Below are 16969 nucleotides of genomic sequence, written 5' to 3'. Positions count from 1 at the left end.
GCAATCCAACGCCTTGACGCCACTGTGGACACTTTATAGCTCCATTCTGGTCCACGTCGTCAGTTGTGGTCGTGGTCGTTAATGATTCTTCTTTTTTTTATGGGTGAAAAGTCCAAGAGTGGTCTCGCACTTGAGGTGACAGTTGCCAGTTGCCTGTAGAGCTTGATAAGAGGAGTTGGTTTAACAGAAACCACAAAGACATTGCAGGCCTTCGAGACTGTGACTTTTTGGGGTGGTGTGGATAAGCTGCGATTGTGGATCCAAGCTGTGACCACCAAGTGTCATCAAAACCATAGATTATCATCATTATCAAGAGCCCTCGGTGCCTGGTATGCCCTCTGTAAATCTGGACTTGAACTTCAAACTCGGCGAATCAATCGAGTGCTTATCTGTGCCGCCAACACATTCCACTCGCGAGCCCTTTTCCATTTGAAGCGGTCTGTCACACATCAAATCTCACGACCTACCTCGGGTTGACGGTCACTCCGGACTAGGCCCGACCCCGGCCCGACGGAACTGACCTTCCGCGAGTCGCGTGTGTGTGTGTGTGTAGGCGGTGACGGTGACGGTGCGAAAAAAAAAGGTTTTCGGTTTACGGTCACGTGAAGCACGTGGACCACTGCGGTGTTGGTGACTGATTCACAATGGCCGCCCAGCAGCGGCATATGAATGGACCATCGTAGACAACGCATTCGGGCGGAGGGGGCGGGCCGTGGTGGTTTTCCTTTTCATATCGCGTCCCGCGCATTTTTCATCATTCCACGCGGACTGCTGCTGCTGCTTCAAGTAGCGCTGGCTGCTGGCTCTTTAGTCCACTCTTTATGGGGTACTTTGTTTCGGGGTTGTGCTTGGCCCCGGCATGAGGGCGTATATGAGATGTTTTGTCCATTCTTTGTGTCCGGCCAGGGACGGGGGGGGGGGGGGGGCTGACGTTCGCCCGCCCTCCAGACATAGACGGTATACGGGGATAGCGAGAAGCGCGGCACTCTGTTTCGTTTTCGTTCGCCAAGAAAGATGTTTGTCTGAGGGAAACGAGGTGGTTGGTGGTGGTTCTTTGGTTGCTGGATTGCTCCAGTTTCCAGTGGCCCACACATTCCCACCGCTGGCAAAAGACATTGAAAACATCTGACAATGTCCCGCAGTCGTGTGGTGTGGTGTGTGCGGTACGGTTATAGGAGGATGTTGACTTTCCCAAAACATTTCCTTTTCTTTATGTGCCACCCCCACCAGCAGCAGCGTCTCGCTGTCTCTGGTCACCTGGTGGGGGATGCCGGTATGTACGTAACGTTTTGGGACACGTATTGTTCCGTTGTCCGCTGGGTGACTGGGGAGACCCTTTTCCACCGATATAGAACAGTAGAGAGAATGGGTGGCCGATGGCGGCAGGCTGTAAATGGACCGGAACGTTGGTCGGCTCGATGTACAAGATCGAATCATGGTCCAACCAACCACCCCGGGCAGGGACCACCTGCCCCCTGCACCCCACCTCACCGGGTCTGAAAACAAAAAAAAATGGAAAACGAAACGCCACGAAACACATAAAATAGATCAAACAACAACAAGGAGGAACTTTCGCCGCCTGCTCTGGTCTCGCGGTCTGTGCTCTCCAATGGACTGGCATGGGATGAATTGGTTGGTCGGTTGGTGGTGTTGGCGATGTATTGCCCCAATGGAACTGACACTGTCCGGAGAACAACACAACAACATGATTTGAAGTGCCGTTTTTTCGAGGGCACTACAGCGGAGGACTGCGGCTGAAAGTGAAGTTGTTGGCCGTTTGTTGTTCGGTTCTTCCTCCCTGCTGCCGCTTTTCGCTTCGCCTTCTTCTTTTTGTCTCAGCCTCCAAGCACACACACACACACATACTCTTGGTATCCGGCCCCCAAAACAAAACACAAAAAAGCTAAGGCTCCCCTTCCGAGCGCACGTTTCGATTGAAAATCAAAATAAAACTCCTCTCCTCCCAAATCTGCCAATTTCCCACGATCCCAAGTGCTGCCCAAGGTGGCCGAGGGGGGGGGGGGGGAGTTTTTGTTTTCTATTTCCCGTGCACGGAACATAATTAAGTGTGTGTGCGGGAATCGAAAACGGAGGATGTTTATCAGTCGCGGCCAGCTAGAAATTGGCATTCCGACCGGCGCGTGTGTGTGTGTGTGGCCTACTTTTCCGATTCGTTTGTTGCTTGCGTCGTTGCGAAAAACCGTATTCCAACTGTCAAACTTGATTTATGTATCGCCGCTGGCGAGCGCGCGCGCGTGCTACGTTCGAGGACCGAGGAAGATGCTCGATGGCTGGCTGGCTGGCACTTCCTGCCTTGACCGTGATAAGCGAGAGATTCCTGTGGTGAATCCCGGCGAACTCGCTTCGCTTATAATGAGGACGTTGGATGAGGGAATGACGGGAGGGAAGACAAAAACGAAGCAACCCACTTTTCAGCCATTTCTGCAGGTGACATAACCTCAAAACGAAAACAAATCACCTTAATCCCGTTCACCACAGTCGACTTCGATCCGTGATTCGATGTAAAGCCGAAGAACCAAATACAAGAGAAGAGGAAGAAGAAGAAAATTCCGTTCGAACCGATTTGATGAATTAAGGTAGACGACAATTACAAACCGCATACCACCCCGCACACCGCACACCGCACCTCTCTTCTTTGCCTTCTGCCATTCTCGACACCAGCCCTGTAAAGCGTGGAATTATTGAATTATGAATTTTGATTGAAATTCCCGCGTGCCGCTGCCACTACGGGGCCCGTGGCCCTTCGCTTCCATCCATCATTCCGCACCGTATCCCTCCATGGACGGCAAAACACCAATTTACTTGTAACCACCCACTCCTAGCCCCGCCACCCTCAGCAGAGCGCAGAGTCTTCCGGGTTTGTGTCTTAAATCGATTGGCGTGAAAACTTAACCTTAACGAGATGAGCCACGGCATCGATCTCCATCTACGGTGGGAAGGGCCAGGCGTTCTTGAAGCCGGGACGAGATGTTATCAGCCCCCGCGGAGGGGAGGACGGGGAGGCCTGGGGAAATATCATTAAGGTAAAAGGGTGGTCGAAGGATGGCCTGAGTCCTGGAGACGCCGAGGCATGGATCGTGGATCGAGGTACCTCGTTTGCTGACAACGGCGCAACTGAGCATTCCAGGGCATCTCTCGCTCGGTTCCAAACAACTGGTGGGTGGTTTAAGGAGGGGAGGGCCGGTTGTGTGTCAAGTGGTGCTGTCATTATTGTGGTTTTCCGTTCTGGCACGCCTGTACCAACCTGCTGACTGCTCGAAAGGTGCTCGCTCTCTCTCTCTCTCTCTCTCCTGGGGGAATCTGGCTTCGGGGCGTAAAGATCTTGGGATATTCTTTACCTTAGCACCGTCAAGTGCTTCAATGACCGCAAAACCAAACCGTAACCGAAAAGCCCAGCAAATGGCATACTCCAGGGCAGCTCCAGCTTATTTTTGGAGCGCGCCCCCTCGTCCACGTCCGCGGTCTCTTGCCTGAGGCCCGAGGCAACAGCTGCCGGATCGCCGGATCTTCGATCGACCGTTCACCGATTGTGCAGTGGGTCAGAATGTCAAATGGAGGCACTTTGGAGAGGTAGAGCGGTTGTTGCTGTGGTGCATTGCTTGTAATTCCTGCTGCGCCAAGGGAGGAGCTGCGACCACCGCTACACGCTTCTAGCCCTGGCCCTACCGTTGCCCTGTCGCCGATCTCATCGATTGCGCACAACAAAAAGGTCATCGGTGACGGTGGAAGCATTTTTGATGGACAATTTACTGCCAATCATCGCCGTTCGTTCGTTCGTTCGTTCGTTCGATCTAGTGATGTTTATCATCGGGATTTAAATCGTTAGCGACAGTGGGGACCCAAGGCAGAGCCGGTGGAGGACAGGTCGATGTTGGCAGGTTAGTCGAAGGTAAGGTCAACAAGCAGGGGTTAGTGGATCACTTCAAATTGGGTCCTTTTGACATTCATTACTATGAAGTGCTCTCAGGCAGCAGGTTCTGGCTGGAGGAAGACATTTCACAACAAATCCTACCTAAAACACTTGACTCAGCTGTTTGGACCAACGTTTGCAGACTAAACTCGGATGGAAACACTCAGAAAATCACACCAAAGCTCCAGAACCAGAACAGCTCATTAGAACAGCTTATGCTCCACAATCTATTTCTCTCGCCCGAGAGGAAAAGAAAGAAAACAACATAAACCAAAAGCCGTTTTTCGTTATTTTGATTTACCCCATTATCACTCGGTGTGGGCACACAGAACTCCAATTAAACTTCTCGACCACAGAAACCCGGAAAAACCCTAATCCCCATCCCCCAGATTGTTCCCGTTTTTTTTTGTTTTTTGGGAGGAGGAAATTGGTTCGAAAGTCGAAAGTAATGAAAGTTCCTCCACTACCCTACCACACTCCAAAACGGAAGCATCGGTTTCTCGCTCTCTCTGGATCGGTCTGCTCTCGATTTTGTCGGCACCGGCCATGCCGGGCAACCCATTGATGGTGGCCAACGTCGAACACAAACGCCACCGTTCCACGCCCGTTTCCGGTACGGTACAAGTTCGGTAGCTGGTGGTGGTGGTGGTAGTGGTGTTTCACTTTAGGAGTTCATGTTTCGTTTTTCGTTTTTCGCTTTTTTTACAACCCGAAACACCGAACGAGAGTTGCATTTTAATTGAAGCACTTTCAGCGGCACAGGTTCAGTTAGTAGTGGTTGCAGTGTGTGGAAATGGTGTATCAAATCGGCACCACACACTACTGCCGACTGCACAGACACTATCCGCCAGGAGTGGTACCTGCACTGCGCTGTGTATAATATTGTTAAAAAGCATTTGTTTCCAGGTTTCCGTGCGGTTCTCGGCAAAACCGTTCTCGGCAAAACTTTGAACCAGGATTAAGTCCCCGGTGGAGGACGCAATGTACAGTATGAGCATTCCGCGTTTTGTGCCACTGGTGACCACAGCCCCGGAATATGTACATTCTATCCTTCGGCCGATGCACGATGCAACTCCGCTTCATCGCCATCATCTTCATGATCGTCATCATTATCTTCACCGACGTCAGGCGGGAATTACAAGCTGGTACGAACCGCCAGAGAGAGAGAGAGAGAGAGAGAGAGAAAGAGAGAGAGTTTCTCCATTCCATACCATTATCGTCTTAATTAGAGCTCTAAAACTTAACAAATCATTCTCCCCCGGGGGGCAATGGTGGTGCTGGTGTCGACTCTTCCTTCATAATGGTGGTGAAGATGGTCTGACCATAAAAAAAAAACCGCGTGACCGCGAAAGAGTAGAGCAGAAAAAGTTGCAGAAAAGTTCTCCCTCAGACCACCGAGTGACCGCTGGAAGTTTGCGATGCGCTATACGGAATGGGCCGGTTCTGAGTGTGTCTGAGAGCGTCAACAGAAAGTGAAACCGATCGATCGGTTACGCTGGTGTCGGTGTAACGCAACGGGTGGTCTCTCGCTATGCTCAAACTATGCACGCAGTAGAGTAGAAGTTATGCTTCAACGCTTCTAGCTAGAGGCAGGCCACGATTCGCGGTTGTACCGGGTTTACCGGTAAATGTATCGTTTCAACTGCACCACTTTGCACCACTTCCATAAATCATGCCAGAGGATGACCCCCCGGAGCACCTGGTGGCCAATCTGGGCAGCTCTAGGCGGTCGCCTCTTTTTTACTCCCTGTCCCTGTTGTCCCTTTTCGCAATACTCTAACTTCATCGATGGACCGCGACATATAAGGGTTGCTTCACCTCCCCTCTCCATCAGTGGCCACTGACCGGCCGGGGTCTACAGTGGTGAAGGTCGCTCCACTTACTTTACACACAGACCGACGAGAATGCTTTTTGAGGAGGGAGAGAAGGACAGAGACACAGGACCAGCTCCGTCTGTCTGTGGTGTCCTCCCGGACGCCAAACAACATGGTCCGGACTGCACGGTACGGTTCACAATGATTTACGGCGTTGAAGCCCCCGGTGTGTGTGTATATGTCCAGCACGTAGGGACCGCTCTAGGGCTTCATTATTAAAGCATTTTGTGCGGCGACAAGTCAGAAGTACTATTTTTACTTTCGACCGTCCACCACTGGACTGGACTGGACTGGTCTTGGCCCGGTCACCACCGGTGGTCACTAACTCCATAACTCATTCTCCGCCATGTCCAGCCATGTCCAGTCCAGTCTACGAAGTCCGGCAGAACCGAACAGAAGGAAACAAAAAAAGATCTGCATGAATGGACATTCACATCGGACCATACCGGGTACCGGGTGGCATTCCCCGGGACCAGCACCGCGGCGAGGACCATTGTGACAATTAGCTAATTAGCCCTTGCCCAGGCACCGCTTCTCTGCTGCCTGGTTCTGTGATGTTGACATAAGTTCCTTGTCTTTTTCGTTTAATTTCCTCCATCAGCAGCAGTAGCAGTAGTAGCAAGGAGCAGCCATTGGCAACATTTGTGCAGAATGTTGCAGGTCGGCACCGTAGGAAAGGAGAGAAAGGACTGGGCGTTCCAGGGGGGAGTATTAATTCCATAATGCTACCATTTGTCTTAGCACTCGCCCTGGAGAGAGAGATGTAGACACAGCATGGGATTCGGTCGTAGTCGGTAGTCACGAGTGTGGAGTCGTCCTGTGCAACCTGTTCCTGGGCAATACCCTCACAAATCCTTCGACCAATTGGGGATGCATTCCGTTGCGATTTCTAGCATCTTTTGCAGCAGCAAAAGTCTGGGGTGTGGTGAAGAAGCTCGTCGAGCAACTTTGTTTGAACAGCCGATACTCTAGGGAACCATCGCCTGGTAATGCCGGGATTAGTAGCTGGGATTAGTTGTTCCCGTGGAATTTACCATACACCCCTCCCCAATCTAGGGCTGTGCAGCTACCGAAAATGGTTTAACCCCTACATGCCCCTCTCTAGGCGGTCAACTGAAAGTATGACTCCAGTAGCCCCCAGGAGCCGCTGCTCCATGAGGCAAGGACAAATGGGAGCCCATTTCCTTGGGAAACAACGTGTAAAATTCTCAATATGTCTTCTGTGCGCGGCAACGTCCCATGTTTTCCTCGGTATTTCGGGGTATAAAATGTAAATTCTTTCGCAAACTGATGGAAACGATAAGTTCGTTGTTACATAGCCCAGTAGTTACGAGGACAATGCGCTACGCTACGCTCTAGGGCGAGTAGTGAACCAAAAAATTACTCACCTAGACACACCGCCCGCGTTGGTCACGTATTCAACAAGTTCCCCCCCGTGCAATAGTTTAAGGCACGTAGAAGCTCTTCTTTCGCGCGGTCCCGAAACATTGCGATCGTCGCTACGCGAGCTGCTGCCGGTAACGACGATGAGGACGGAAGTACAATTTGTTGCCATTTTTATGCAATTTATTCGCTGTAATGTAGACACCCTGGATAGAAGTAGAACGGTGCGCCGGGCACCGCAGAAGCGGAGGAACCACCGGAACTTTATGTGCATGAAATATGTTCCAACAACGATGGTTGACGGCCGCTATGTAGGGCACCAGTGGACGACGACAAGTACGCTAGTTCGCAGGTTCGCTGCTGTTGCTGTTGCTGCTGCTTGGAGGGCATAGAGCGCGGTTGTCCTAATGTTATGCTGAGCTTTGATCAACGTTCTTCGTCTCGAAGGAAATCCCGAATGTAGGAATGCATGTTCGATTTATGGGTACTCGCTCGCAGGTTCCGCCATTTATCATACGGCGGCCAGTCCGTGCAGCGTGCAGCGAGTGCGCGAACCAGGAAGTCTTCCTCGGGCCTCCTCGGGAGTCGTGTGGGCATCGGACAGCAAATGGAAGCGTAAATCAGATCAGAGCCGCATACGAGAGATACGTTCGACCGTTCAGACCAGCCGCTCGGTGTCGAAATGCCCGAGGTGTCGGCACCGAAGACACACACACTCTAATGTGTTGTGCGGAGCTAATGCATTGCCCCGGTTTTCACCTCCTGTTGCTGAGGCGCTTGGTGTATGCCCTTGCGCTGTCGGACATCTCGCCGTTGGGCCGAGTGAACTGACCTTTTAATGGGCTTGCCTCGAACCGATTGGGCCTGTGACCGACTTTGCAAAACCCACTCGTCGCGTCGCGAACCACTCCTGAACGCTGCCTGTCCTGAGAGTGGAAAGTGTACTATCGTGTCCGAACGAGCGCATCGTCCGATAGTCGTCTGGGCACTGGGACCGGAGTGTGTCTTACGCGGGCGAATACCCCACCCAGGACGACTCATCTGGTGACGCAGAATGAAAGAAAGCAGAAAGGTATACTACGGTGGAGAAGTCATAGAGATAAAGTGAATAAATTTAACAATTTACTGACACACCGCCTCGCACACACACCTGCTGCCGGTTGGTCCCCAGCTCCCGCGCGATATCGCATTCATTGAAGCACGAACGGTGCGACCTACGAGACGACGCACACACCTTGCAGCCATATAGCCATAGTCGCTAATGCTCGCACATTCACCGGGATAAAATAGTGTAAATAGGACACGTCCCTGGGTTCAATCTAGCGTACACACGCCGTTCTTCGAGGGTTTTTTTTTTCTTTATCGTGAATCCACAGTCCAGTTCAGCTGTGTACTACCAGAGCTCGGGTTTGGACCAGAGGCGGCTCCACTGTAAGTGCGCCATGACACGAGGATTTGTAGCTCCAGGACGGGGCTGCCTCTGCCAGCTCTGGTCCGATGGTCGTGGTTAGTCGAGCATCACGAATCGCACGGCAGCCTGCACACACGCACACACACACACACACACACACACACACACACACACACACACACACACGATGGTGAGGTCGTCATTAGGTCTGCATTCTGCGTATTAGAACCTGCCTCTGTCCTGTATATCCACCTCTGCCTCTCTGTCCGGCCTGAAATCCGCGTTTTCGCCAGTTTACCGTACGCCATGAACAACAGGTCCCGGTCCGGAGCGAATTCGCTCGAGCGCTCGCCGTCAAATGGTGAAACCGACTCCGTCCAGCCGTCCGGCCGTCCGGCTGTCCGGCCATCCGGTCTAATTGATGGACATTTCCCACGCTCAAAATGTCATTTGGTTTATCGAGAGTGCATAAATGAATTACGGAGCAGTGCGCTGCGCTGCGCGGTGGCCATTCGTCTGCGACCGTATACCCCGTTGAAATGTCAAACTATCAAATTTCAGGCACCTGTCAGGACAACAGAGTACAGTACTGGTACGGTTCGCTGGATTCGCGGCGGCATTATTCATTCAAATGTGCACCAACCACCAACCATGTGTGTGTGCTCATGTGTTTCGGCTGTTGTTTGCGTTTCGATTGGCGTTCACGTTCAGCGCGAGCGAAGGAACAACTATAATTACCGTTTACTGATGTGCTGTGGTGCTGTTTATGCCGCATTTAGTTTTGTTGTTTGGTGTATTTTTATTATTTTTTTTTGTTCAACTGATGTCCTGCGCGCACAGCGTGTCACCGTTTGTTAATATTCATTGCAACCTCCCCGTCGGTGCCGATGAAGTCATCTGTACGAAAAATGATAATTACACGTCATACATTTCCACTCATAGTCATGAAAGTCAAACAAGTTCGAAAGTGATTTCTGTTGTTTTAGCACTCTCTGTTTGCGTTTGTGGCGTGTGGATAGGAGACGGGGACGGGAAGTTTAGTCCATAAAATGAGCCGACAATAAAAATGGAAGTAAGTTGATTTGGCTTTCCGTAATTTACAATATGGCGTGCTGGTAATGGATAAAAAAAAACCTAACCTAATAAAGAAGCCCATCATCCAAGTAGGCACGCAGCAAGTCCGCCCTGGGAATGACAGACGGAGCAGGCGCCTTCTGCTGCTGCTACTGCTGCTGCTTCGGGCTTAGCGAACCAGAGATGTCATCGTAGGCAAATGTTTGCAGACCGACCGAGCAACCTGTCGTCCGGGCCTGGCCGGGTCTTGCCGTTTGTCGGATATTTATTGTGCCGCTCGCGTCGGTAGCGGGGCTGTAAACGACGCTGCTGGCATGATACTCCGCCTGCTATCATCATACCACCACCGCCAGCAATCGCATACCTAGAAGCTGGCGGAGGATCCATAAAGAAAGGTTCAATGTCGTAGGCCGCGTGTGTCTATTGGGGGCCAGGTGTCCATTTGTCAGGGCCCGTTCACAACAACCGTACCAGGGGTCTGGGGCCTTTTCTCTCCTCCTCCTTCTCCTCCTCCTCCTGTTACCACCATTGTGGTCAACGCTAGCCTACTGCTTTTTACGGCCATAATTAAGCGATCCATCGCAGCCGTATGAATTCGCATAGGAAATGTCTTTGATGTGTGCTTGAAGACTGCTTGAAGACTTCTCGGTTGGCCTCATCCTGCAATGACTTATTAGAGAGGGCACAGCCGAGGAGCCGAGGCACCATACCATCGGCTCCTTCTTCTACTTGATGAAAGCGAGCCGGAACCACCGGGATGAGCCGTGGTGTACAGAATGCACACCATAGAATGCGTCGTATGTTATGAAGACATTAATTCCGGTGCCACTGCTGCAGTTGCAACCGCAGCTAGTGCCAGTACCTGTCGGTGCTGCTGTGAAGATAGAACACATGACAACGCTGGCCGGCTGGCTGGCAGGCTGGCTGACGCGTACACATTGTCACTCCCGAGCACACGTCGTAGGCTGGTTCTTATCTGGTCTGGAAGGCTTTACGGTGATTTTGTAGTCCGAACCGCGCATTTGCGGCTTTTGATGTTCCCTGGACTGCTCTGCGCAGGCAGCCCAGCACCTAGAGCACTCCGAAACCGAAGCAAAAGATGCGTTTCCGTCGCATCGCCATCGCATCGCGGAACGCCGAAGGGCGAACATCAATTATCTGTCATTTTACAAGATCTCACCCGTTCGAGAGCTTCCCCCCCCGGGGGGAGGGAAGGAGGAGGAAGGAGAAGAGAGTAGTACTCGTTGGCGCAAGAAACCACTTGACATACCTTGCGGCCAGAACAGAGCAAAACCACAACCACGAGCAGACTGCCCTTATCCGATCGGTTTCTCCTGTGCTGTTGCTGTTGTTGCTGCGGCGGTTCGGCGACCCCTCGCCCTCTCCTGTATGGCATTTTGCTCATTATAATCGTATTCCTAAGATAGCCACGGGAGTGCGAGCCGCGAGCCGAGAATGGAGAAAACCAGGGACGTTGCAACGCAATCGACCGACCGCGTGGTGGTCGCGCGCCCTCCGGGGGCCGACAAACCGATTAAAACCGATTGTTTTCGGTTTGTCGCGGTTCGCGGATCCACCCATCCCGACGCTGTCGCTGTCGCTGATTGCCGCCACCACCACCTCACCAGCTTCCTGGGGGCCGCTAGTTCTGGAATTCTCTTCCTTCGCCGCGTTCCGGCCTAGGCCAAACGATTTACGTTCGGATTTTGCGTTGTACGCGAATCCCCTTTTTCGAAGTAATTGTTTCTATCTGCCATCCCAGCGCACCGGCAACTACCTCTATAGGTAGTTGGATGTCACTCCGAGACCACAAGGACAAGGAAAAGGGAGGGAAAAGAATCCATTAAAGGTGGAGCGCACCGCGCGTTGGATCACTTTGAAGATGCGTCCTTGTGTCTGCGGTTTCGCGTTCTACCTTCCAGCCTCCAGGGATATCAGGCCGGCCTCCTCGACCCCTTTCCGATGGGAAGAGATAAAAGCCAGAGAGTTCTTCCTACGACACAGACACACACACAGTAGCACTGTCGGGCTTAACTCGGGTGGTCGCTTTCGTTTGAGGGCTTAAAAATTATAATTAATGGAAATGGAAGCTAAACGAGCTGATAATGGTTGCACCGATGACGATGCGAACCATTTCAGGCGGAAGATCGACCTGAAGATACGGGCACACGGCACCTTCGGGCCCTGGACGACCTTGAGCAGCGTTCACTGGACTCCGAACTCCCAGTTCCCAGTGCCCAGGAACGCCGTTCCCGTCGTTGCGATTCTTCAACACCCCGAGTGTCCTTCAAACGGGGCACCGCATCGCCGAGAGAGGGACGTTCCAAAAGTGAGGAAGTTCAGAACCAGGCATTGCTTTTCCGGCATGCTAGATCTCCTCACTGAAGCGCCAACCATTTTCGTGGTTGCAGACGTGAGATGATCTACGGTTACTATGCGACAACGGTCGCCGTCATTATTAGCCGTCGTCAAGTCAACTCAACTCAACGTCCGTTGAACGCTCTGTCACCTCATGCGCCACCAGAGTGACCACTAACCGGATACATATGTTGTATTTGCTGCTACGCGATGGAGTGTTGTTTTAACGGCTACGATGCTTCCTCCTTTCGCCCCACCAAAAAGTTGTCGCGACCGATATACCAACCCATTCGGCCATTCCCCGGGGGGTGTATGCATAAGTAAGTGCGCCGCGGGTTGTAGAGCATGGTAGTTTGGTTGGTTTGGCCAATCCGAATCCGTATTTGCACCGGCAGCTTGTGTTTTTGGTGATTAATTAGCGGGCGCGCGGACCAATCGAGGAAGCAAACGTTTTGCTCGCTCGTGCTCTATGGCCTTTGACCGTCACAGTCGTCGGCTCTTCGGAGCCGGTCCTTCGGTTCCGAGATTCCGAGCGCACCACACGGTGTGAGGTCTACGCGGTGTTGACAGTGTGGATTGCGGTCGAAACAAATGGGCATTGGCGCTCCGGTCGATCCGGAACGGAACGGAACGGAACGCAACGGTGATTTCTAACGAGTTCGGTGTGTTGCTAGTTTGTTCAGTTTGTTGTGTCCCCGGTGCCGGTCTGTTCGGTTCAATTAGCAGATCTAAGTCCGAGTCCGTGTCCGTGTCCGTGTGGTTCCCTTGGTGCGTTTGTCGGTGCGAAAGATGAAGTTCTGTCAAACCGTTTGAAACTCTCGGGAGCAGCAGGGTAGCTTAGATACGGACCCTAGCAACGCTACAATCGTGGTGGTCGTCCAGCAAACAACAACCGACAGCCAACGCAGTGAACATTGGGAATGTGGTAAGAGATTTCAAGGGAAAGATCGCTGTGAGCAGCGTAATAGTACGCAGTAGAATGGATGAAGCAGACTTTAATGAAGATAAACATGATTAAACGTTCAGATTTAGCAACATGGAAACCTTACCCTTTATTCAGTTCATACAATTTAAATAGATAATTTTTGTCTTTTCTGTTAATGTGAACATCATGAAGACAAACAGTATAATCATTTGATTTGCTCAAAAGTGCTTCGTTGCTGGTGCTAATCAGTAGTAGGTCAGAAAAAAAAACCATGGTTATGAGTTTCACAACAACTTTCTCCTTCATTGAATTTCCATGCGCCACTGAAGCTGAAAATCCTGATCTGATCTCTGGTATAATCCACGAGACATTTCTCGCAAACAAATCACGATCGTCTTGCTTACCTGATCGCGGATACATACAAAACTTGTTACACTGTTACTTGTTACAATTTTGTTCATTGTAAAATGTCATCTGTTCAAATAATTAGGAGATATCCCAAGTGTTGCTGTTAAAATGTTCAAAGCAATGCAATAAATGAGGGAGGGTATCACTTACGCTATGAAATTCATGAAAATGATTAGAAGACAAGGGGGAAAACGATTATGTTGATTTGCAGCATCGTTTAATCGTATTTCATTTGATACAGGGATCATTTTGATTGAAGTTCATTATCATGTTTGCTCAAATGTGCTTCATTCTCATAATCTTTGTACAATTTATTTTAAGTTTAGCATTTGCATCGTAGCTTAAAGTATAATAAAGGCAGCTGGTATAATGGTAAATTAAATGATAACTCTAAATCATAAGGCTGTCACGAACGGTACTACGGTAGAGGCTGTTTTGTAAATGTTCCACTATGATTTGAAAACATGAGGAGGGAAAATGGAAGCAACGGTAATGCAACACATTAGAAACGATTGAAGCACGGTACCACATAATTGAATTGCCGACTTGTTAAATCAACAAATCCTTCCCAAACGGTTATTGGCACCGAAAGCTCTCTTTGTCATCTCACGTTTTCAACTGTACAACAACAAAAAAACAACAACCACCCCGTTTGGATTGCTTCTCCCCGCAATCGAACCCCTCGCCTCGCCTGCCGAACAACGCCGGACAACTCAATATAAATGGCGTCAACGGCACCGCACCGCGGTCCCGGTGAGTCGGCATCTGTGGCGCAAGTGCGCCGAGAACGCCAAGTTCCCACGGAACACTCGACCACTGCAGCAGCAAATCTTTCGATTCGCTCGCCTCGTACCTCGTGGAGCTCGTGGTTGAAGCGCTGCCCACAGAAAGCGAAGATGCAATCAAGCGCCGCTCAAGATCGGGGCCCCGCCACACAGAAGTATTACCGGGCATTACTTTATTGATTACGCCGCAGAATGGCCCTCCTCGCTTTAACCGTGGCCGGCCGTGCTCTGGCGCGATATCTCGGTATCATATCTCGCACAGAATTACCGGGTACCGGGGAGGAGAGACCAGTTGCCCAACCGACCCAACTACTACGCCCCTCGAAACAGAGAGAGAAGAACTTCAGCACTCGGCGCTCGTACTGTCTTCTGGTGGTTGTTGAATTTTGAATGAAATATGCTGCTGTTCTGAAGATATTGGGTAAGCCACGGTGCCCCAGACAGACTTCGACAGCATGCCACAATGTCGACGGCCGTCGGGTTCACACCTCGAACCTTGCTTCTCCGTGGCCACGGCTGGTGAGTCTGGAGATATAGGCGTGTCCGCAAGACAAACATGCCTGGTGGTGGCCCAGAAAGGGGGCCGGAGTCTAGCCTGCGAGGGATGATATCATCCCTCCGAGAAGCCAGCATGCTGCAGCTGCTGCAGCAGCACCAGCCACGGTCACGACCTGTACCACCGTGCGGCCGTCGCGGCCAAACATCGCCAAGACCGCCAAGACTCGAAACCAATTACTCTCCGTGTCTGTGTGTCATACATATATATATATATATTTCAACATTGGTCCGGGGCGTGTGAATGAAGCTGGCAGGCTGGCTGGCTGGCCGCAGGCTGAGTCCGCGCAACCTGTTGCGCTTCACTTCTACCACCACTGCTACTGCCAGTCTGTCCTGCGATCGAACGGTTTTCGGTGACCTACCTTAGCTCATTCGGCGGGTGGCTCCGAGCTCCAGGCACTACCCCGTGCTCGATCGTGACAGTGGAACCGTGTTCACGTTCAACGGGCTTCGATTAACGGACACACACCGACAGGGGCGCGCGAGGATAGGTGTGCCACTCTATTAGGCCTCGATATAGCCTTATTTATGAACCGATTTTTCTCCTGCGGCCAGCGTTCGACGACCTAACGCGACAGCGACCAGCGACCACCGACCACCTTTTCCATTCATTCGCAGGGTCGTTCGCAGTTGAGCGCGTTCGGTTTTGAAGTTTTCTTTTCTTTTAATTGGAAACCGTTGATGGAAAAGCCAGCCACAGCACCAAGGTGTTGTTGGAGTTGTTGGACGCTAGAAGCTGAGTGAGTGAGGACCTTCGTAGAGGCCAACGCTTGCGAGCACAGTATTGTAACGAACGTCGCGAAGGCGCACACCACATTTGCTACGGATTCCACTTCTCTCGGATTGGCCAACTTCTCGCCGATCTCGCGTTGGTCTTTTGACATTTTCCAATAATACAATACGTCAAGAGGTTGTACTGTTGGGGCAGTCTATCGGATACGGGGTTTCGATATTCATCGTATTTACTCGGACTGTAATACGGCCTACATCATAGTAGGCATAGTGCATTAATTTCGTATTGATACTGATACGAGAATAGATCTAGTTGGCCATGTTAGCAATGGCTACTAGAGGTTCTTGAAGCCTTATAGACATGCTAGGATCGTTTGTCGGTCTATTTCATCGGAGTTACTAAGTGAAATACAAGGATATCCCAGGATATCTTGATACCACGAGTACTTACAGGATTCAGAGAATTTCGGGATGATTCGGAGTACTAATGATACCGTTGAAAGCTACTCATATAAGAATAATATGAATAGACTAATACGAATCGCCGAAGAAACATACTCAAGGACGCATCCGTACGTAGATGTAGAATTTCTTCGAAATTTCTAGAATTAGAACCGATAAAAGCATCATGTTTTGTTGCAAAACTGCCTCAACATGCCATCCGGTCTACCCGCCCACAGCAAAAATAGTAAAAGAGAACAGAAGCCCGAATGCTTCGGTTCGATCATTTATCGCTTTATTTCGGACGGTTAGTTCGGAATGTATCGACCGTATAATAATACCTCGACGGTGGTTCGATTATTCCAGACACAAAAGCACTGCTCGATTGACCGGAATGGGTTTAATGGGAGCAACCTTTTTTATCCCCATTGTCGTACCCCCTACACGGCTCCAGCAGCCAGAATTGACTCGGCTCATTTCCTTGCAAAAACCCCAAACTATGATGCTTGGAAGGGGCGTCAGAATGGCATTGTTAGTAGATATGCAAGCACCCGGCAGAGCCAGGTATCCTTTTTTTTAGATGTACCAAGAATGGCAGGAATTCTCAAAAGACACCTGAGAACGCACGAGAGTTGTTTTTGCCTCCGCGAAAAGAAAAACAAAGAACTTCAGAAAAAAGAAGTGAAATAATATATTGCATTCCGTTAGTGAACTTTCCTCGTACCTCGATGGGTATTACTTTGAACAAGAGATTTGAAGATGAAACAGGCTCAAAACAGGCTGGCAGCAGGTGCAAAAGACTTGCGGAAACAATAAAAACGCTTCTTTCAAATTGCACATCAAACGGTGCTGAAGCATTTCAAATTTCGGAAACCCTCGCATCACATATTAATCTTCGGTAACTTTGGCAAGGCGCTGCTGAGAGCGATAGATGACGAGGTGCTGACGCTTCTGGTGCTTCTGGCACTTTTAGTAATTAACCAAATGAAGTCATTCTCTACCACCACCTCCACGAATAGGCCATCACGGACGCCACATTTACACATAGAGCCTCATAAAGCGGAGTATTCAAATGCTCAGAAGCTCATT

General features: G+C 50.7%; 1 protein-coding gene across 3 annotated transcripts in view; it reads left to right on the top strand.

Moving 5' to 3' along the window:
- The window catches only part of LOC125955830 (uncharacterized), an 84279-nt gene that overhangs the window by 64375 nt on the left and 2935 nt on the right, over positions 1–16969 (top strand). The gene's annotated exons all lie outside the window — the stretch shown is intronic.

Source organism: Anopheles darlingi, chromosome 3, assembly GCF_943734745.1.
Source record: "Anopheles darlingi chromosome 3, idAnoDarlMG_H_01, whole genome shotgun sequence".
In the NCBI taxonomy this organism is placed as follows: Eukaryota; Metazoa; Arthropoda; class Insecta; order Diptera; family Culicidae; genus Anopheles; species Anopheles darlingi.
This window is presented reverse-complemented; position numbering and strand designations above follow the sequence as displayed.